Raw genomic sequence first — 7,209 nt, 5'->3', positions numbered from 1 at the left:
TTTGTAGCGATATACAGCATTCATGGTCTTCCATCATTGATCAGTTTATCTTGGTGATGTCTTTGCAATTTGAACACTTTGAACAACAATTTCACGCACCCTCTTTTCTTTACAGACAAAAGAGGTAATTCAAAGCGCATGTGGGAAGCAAGTGAGATCCGTGCAGTGGACCGACACATGATGCAGTTCATCAACACCTGTAAGGTACCTCAAAAGAAGGGCTGCATCAAAAATTCAAAAATTACGTTAGAAATTGAATAACTTCCTTAAAGAGGAAGGCTTGTGCTCAGCACTAGTTAGCACTTTTCAAGTTCATTTATGGTTGAAGTATACCTGTTATCCAAACTATTATTACACTATTATTTTTACAAAACGGTAGCACGGGGGGAGAAAAGGTCAACACAGGAGGCACTGGAGGAGGGGGAGAACAGGTCAACACTGGAGGGGGGAGGAAGGGGAGAACAGGTCAACACAGGAGGCACTGGAGGAGGGCGAGAACAGGTCAACACTGGAGGGGGGAGGAAGGGGAGAACAGGTCAACACTGGAGGGGGGAGGGGAGGAAGGGGAGAACAGGTCAACACAGGGGGCACTGGAGGGGGGAGGAGGGGGAGAACAGGTCAACACTGGAGGGGGGAGGAAGGGGAGAACAGGTCAACACTGGAGGGGGGAGGAAGGGGAGAACAGGTCAACACAGGAGGCACTGGAGGAGGGCTAGAACAGGTCAACACTGGAGGGGGGAGGAAGGGGAGAACAGGTCAACACTGGAGGGGGGAGGGGAGGAAGGGGAGAACAGGTCAACACAGGGGGCACTGGAGGGGGGAGGAGGGGGAGAACAGGTCAACACTGGAGGGGGGAGGAGGGGGAGAACAGGTCAACACTGGAGGGGGGAGGGGAGGGGGGAGGAAGGGGAGAACAGGTCAACACTGGAGGCACTGGAGGGGGGAGGAAGGGGAGAACAGGTCAACACTGGAGGGGGGAGGAAGGGGAGAACAGGTCAACACTGGAGGGGGGAGGAGGGGGAGAACAGGTCAACACTGGAGGGAGGAGGGGGGGGGAGAGCAGGTCAACACAGGGGGAGGAGGGGGAGAACAGGTCAACACTGGAGGGGGGAGGGGAGGGGGGAGGAAGGGAAGAACAGGTCAACACTGGAGGGGGGAGGGGAGGGGGGAGGAAGGGGAGAACAGGTCAACACAGGAGGCACTAGAAGGGGGAGAAGGGGGACGAAATATGTTCTTAATATGTTGTTATTGTGTGTTCTTAACCCATTCAGACCGGATCACGCATCTGTGCGTGTTTACCTTTAAGACCGGATTGCGCATCAATGCGTATTTACCATTAATGCCGGCAAACGCGTCTGTGTCATTTGGAGCAGTGTTGTCTTTTCCGAGGCATGTGGCCAATTATATGCACTGTGATTGGCTGAAATACTTTTGGGGTGAGTGACAGAGATGATTAGGGATTTTTGACTGACGCGCAATAAAATGCTCTGTAATTGGTCCAAATAAGCATACACGACATGTGGAGACTGTTTTGGTTCAAAATTGTAAACACCGTGCGAGCGATCCGTCATGGCTGACTCAAGTGAAGGAAGTGATATTGACAAAGTAATTAATTCGGATTTTAAGGAAATTATGCAGGATGACACAGGACCAGATTTAAATTATATCCCAGATGATGTAGATGTACCAGCCGATCGCGTAGTTAGAGAGCAGTGGATCCAAGTGATGTTTCGAGAGGGAGAGGAGGAAATGCGCGATTTCAGTGGCTTCCAAGAAGAATGGAAAGCAAACAACTTTCACTCACGTGAGAAGATCCCGTATAATCCCGAACCAGGCGGCAAGATAGAACTTCCAGATGTTGTTACACCAATACAGGTATTCTACCATATTTTCACAGAAGGGTTGTGGATGCGACTTGTAACAGAAACAAATCTGTCTGCGGATCAAACACAGAGCGCAACTCCATCAAACAGCAAGTGGGTACCCATCACAGTTAAAGAACTGAAGACCTTCATAGGACTGCGTCTTGCCATGGGCATCCTAAGACAGCCATCACGTAGAGATTTCTGGCGTCAGAAAAAGTGGCTTTTTCGAACTACCATCCCCCAAGCCATTTCAAGAGACAGATTTGACACCATCTGGAGGTAGGCTAATAATACTTTCAATATCAATGACAAGAATAATTTATTAACCCTACTAACCCTAACCCTAACCCTTATACTGATTGTGGAGATGGCTAGCCTACTAGCTTTTTGTAATGATGATGGGAATGTCACATGATATGATTGCAACGATGATGGCAATGGTAATAATGATTTGTTGCTGATACTAATGCCAATGAATAAATGTCTAAAGATGATGATTGATAATTGATGATTATGGATAACAACAATAAAAATTTAATATGATGCAATAGACAATGCTAGCTTATGATGGATGACAGTAATAATGATGTCTGATGATAGATAATAATACAAAAAAACATACATAAATACAAATGAAAATGATACCTCATGATGGATGACAGTAATAATTATGATGTTTGATGAACTGATAAAGTGTAATTATACAAACACATGACAATGAAAGCTCATGATGATAATAATGTGTTATTCACTGTCCAACTTGCAATGTGTATTTTCAGGTATCTCCACTTTCAAGACAACAAAAGCAATGATGTGAACCGCTCCGACAAGCTTTGGAAAGTCAGATGGTACCTCGACTACCTGAAAGATAGATTCCAGGAATTGTACGAAGTGGATGGGTTTGTGAATGTCGACGAAAGTATGGTGAAATTCAAGGGGAGACTCCCTTTCCGAAAATATCTTCCTCTGAAACCTACCAAGTGGGGCATCAAGGTGTGGGTTATGGCTGAGAGCCCCACCGGGTATGCATCAAACTTCCAAGTCTACACCGGACGTGAGGGAGGGAGTAGTGAAAAGGGCCTTGCACACCGCATAGTGATGGATCTGGCTGGACCATACTTCGGGTCCCATCTCTCCATTTTTATGGATAACTTTTATTCTGGGGTGCCGCTTTTTGAAGATTTGAAGGCTCATGGTCTGAATGCGTGTGGCACTGTTCGATCAAACAGAAAGGGATCCCCCCAAAACCTCCTACCATGGATAAGCATCGGTACCAAGTGTCTCAGAAGGATGACCTGACCTTCTGTGCTTGGCAGGATACAAAGGTTGTTTTGGTACTGTCAAACTACCATGAGCCCATGGCAGAAGGGTCTGTCAGGAGAAGACAGGGAGAAGACATCCAGAGAGAGGTCAGAGTGCCAGCGTGCGTCTCTGATTATCAAAAGCACATGAAGGGGGTCGATCCACTGGATCAGATGGTAAGCTATTATCAGTTCCAGCACCGGTCCAAGAAATGGTGGCGGAGGCTTTTTTTCTTTTTTCCTGTCAGTCAGCTGCTGCAATTCTTACATTGCTGCAAGGAGTGCTGGAGCCTACAAGGGTGGCTACAAAGAGTGGCAAGAGGACCTTGCAAATGATCTTGTCACCCCTGTGACAGCAAAGAGTGCTCCTCAGTGCGCTGCATCACCTGTGACAGCCTTCCCCGAGCACGACTGTGAAAAGATCTTTGAGAAGAGAAAGATCTGCAGGGAATGTTCACTGTCGAAGAGTGGCACTGAGGCCCGTCCTGGTGCAACAGTGTATGGCTGCAGACAGTGCAATGTGCCACTGCACATTGAGTGCTTTGGAAAGCATTACCGCAGCACTCGACAGTAAATTATGAGTTGTGTTGAGACTTGAGACTGTACTGTTCTGTTAATCTGTACACTCACCACCAAGTTATGATTATATGGTTTCTCAAGACGCTTTAATCCATCAAAATAATACAACAAAGAAAATGCACATAAATTAAAATTGAGATTATTAGGTAAAGAAGAAGTAACCCTCTGTTTTGTTTTGGTTTTGTAATATATATGTGTTTCAGTGATGATCACTTGTCACTTTGGTACCTCAAAAGTATGAAATAAAAGCAGATCTGTACTGATTTTCAAAATGTTCTTGATTTTGATATTTATTGATTTTTTTTAAAAATATGCAGTCGAAGATTATGGCCAAGCAAGTCAGTCAAGTTGACAGCCAAAGAATTAATCTCTCAAATGCCTTTCATCTCATGTTTTTATCTGCTATAGAAGCCCAGAAAGGCATAAAAAGGCCTTTTTTAGCAGGCGTTTTCGGCCGAAATGGTTTAATATGTTATTAAGGACCCCCTTGGAAATGAGATGGGTTCATCTCAAAGGGTTATTCCTAATAAATACATTTAAAACGAGATGAAACCGGTCAACAAGGTCAGAGAGAGAAACTGGTGGAAGCATGACAGGATTAGTAAAAATGATGAAGTGTTATTTTTCCTGCTATTTATATAGCCAATGTATATGAAGTGCCTCATAAAAACAAGTCAAAAGCAAAAAAATTAGGTCTGTTCATTTTTCATACAGATGTTCTTAGTGGTGCTATGGTTGCTGACATATTCGATATAACTCTTAATCTGCATTTTTACATTTTTCATTTACATTTAGGGCATTAACCAGACGTTTTTATCCAAAGCGACTTACAATTGACAAGTACATTTGTCAGAAGAAAGAGAAAGAACAATATGTCGCTGTTGTTACAGTAAGGATGTTCAAAGAAACAAGTGCCAAGCACTTACAATTGCCAGGTTAACCCATTCCCCGTATACAACAGAGATGGTTAAGGATAAGATGCTACACAATGCTGAGCACTATTTTTAAGTGCAACAATGTACAACAAACAATACGTGCGTAAGAGGGGTCAGGGGGGGGGCGGGTAAGGGGGATGGCGATGCAGAGTCCAGGTGAACTCCAAACAGGTGAGAGTTCAGTCTTATGCTGTAGCTGGTCAGCGACTCTGCGGTCCTGACGTCGGCAGGGAGCTCGTTCCACCACTGCGGTGCCAAAACAGGGAAGAGTTGTGACTTGTTGTTCGACCGTTGCTCGTTCTTAGCACTGGCGGGGGGGGGTGTGAAAGGGCTGTACAGGAGGTTCAGGAGGGATAAGTCAAGGGATATGGGAGATGGTTATATGGTTATAGGGATATGGTTAGAGTAGGCAGTACAGTATTAATACCATTAACTAAACTCAATTAGCACTACGATAACAAAATCCCATCCCCGACCATTTTGCTTTCGGTGCAAATCATTGACAATGCCCCATGACTATAATGAGCCAGCCAACTGCCTATTAACCATTAATTGATACTGTTTTTAATGTGGTTGTGTTTGTTTGAGCCCGTATGCGTGTGTGTGTACGTGTGTGTGTGTGAAGTTTGGGGTTGGTAGCAGACGTGGGTGCTGGAGAGGTTTTTAAGATGATAGGATTATTGATTCTCTTATTATGCGTGAGTGGCCCATAGCTCACTAATGAACCAGGCTTGGGTCAAAGTCTGAGGGTGCTAGTATTACAGCTAGTGGTGCAACGGTTCACGGGTTACCCGTGATCCGTACGGATCAACCCTCACGGTTCGGGACGCAAGTGATCCGCGGATCGGCTGATAAAATCTAGGATGAAATATAGTGGTTGACACACCGAAATGTTGACTTTTCGTCCTGTCTCAGGTATTTCGCTCATTTTTATTCGCCCCTGCCTGCTTCAGAATGGCTGGCTTTGGGCATTCACAAACCTGTCGTTAAAACAACCCTAAACGTTCGTTTTCAGAAATGTGCAACTCACCAAGTGCTTAGTGGTGTTCGTTGATGTTCCTAATCAAGTATCATAGCGAAATACAGTTTCTGTCGTCTTTTATTTGGCGTTTCGTAAATCTCATTGAAACGGAGACCGGAACCGGAAATGGTCAGTTTATGTTTGGTTGTAGTCTTTTCGCTCGGTTCTCCGTATCAACAGTAGGGCTAGACCCGAGCAAAAAGACTACAACCAGTCCCCCTTTCTGTTTCCGGTCAACAAGCAATGAGTCTTCCAACAGAAATCAATGGATTTACAAAATGCCAAATAAAACACGACAGAAACTGTATTTCGCTGCCATACTTGATGAAAAAAAAGAAGATGAGGATGTCTGCATTGCCTGGGGAGAGTGTAGACTCTAAACTCTCCCCAGGCAATGCAGACATCCTGAATTTAAAGTTGTAAATCCAGGTCTGCCATGCTTCCTTTGGACACAGTTTTTATTTTATTTACTATCGATGTTAAAAAGAAGGAATAATGCCTCAGATTGCACTTTATTTTGTTTAAATTATTTTTTCTAAGTTTTTATTTTATGTGGACACAAGCAATTTTTTAAAATATTTACTATGCTTAAAGGTAGCAGGATTATTTCCTAATTTTTCACTTTATTTTGTTTTTACACATTTGAAGATTTTATTTAAAGTCAAATTTGTCTTGTTATCTTTTTTGTTGTTGTTGATCCAAAAATGACTGAGTGACTCAAAAACCGTGACACGATCCAAACCGTGAGTTTTGTGATCCGTTGCACCCCTAATTACAGCCGTCAAGTGGACATGTTACCGGGCCAATGTAGGTACCTGTATATGTCTATGGAGGCTTAAGTGGTTAGGGTATTTGAAGCCATGTGAGGCCCTCGATCCTCCAGAAAGAAATAAGTTAAACCAGTTGAGGATCACATACGTACTTAAGATAACAGGATAGAGGGGAAAACGACTATCGTATGTCATAATACAAACCAATTACCATGTTTTTGGATGTAAGCCTCAGATAGGCTCATGTGGGACCTTTTATTGTATGGTTTAGCATGTCCTTTCATCCAAAAGCAAATATCTGGATGTCTACATTCGTTAACACATTTACTGTTACCATTAATTCACTGTGCAGATGATTTAGGATCCGTGTGGATTCATGTCATTATGAGGCAGGTAAGGGTCCGGCATCTTGCTCGAGGATGCCTAAAGGGAGACGTTGAAGTTTGAACCCACAGCCCTCGCGCTCCGAGGTTGAACGTAGCTGTCCTATGTAGCGTCCTGCCCTTCCGGCAGCCCCATGTGCAGTTGTGTAGGTTTTGCTGCATTGCCTTGTCATTAAATCCTGCCTCTCCTTCTCTGCTCATTCTGCCACCGCCTGCTTTGTATGGGACAATAGGATCTGTGAATGCTCGGTGCCGGTGCCCATGGTTTAGGCTCTCTGCTCCAACACCAGGTCCTCCCACTTCGGTTTCCGCTGTCGTCCTGAAGAAAAAGGGGGCAGCTAGTCGAACAAACTGC

Source organism: Pollachius pollachius, assembly GCF_949987615.1.
Source record: "Pollachius pollachius genome assembly, chromosome: 1".
Taxonomy (NCBI): Eukaryota; Metazoa; Chordata; class Actinopteri; order Gadiformes; family Gadidae; genus Pollachius; species Pollachius pollachius.
Note: the sequence above shows the minus strand (reverse complement) of the source record.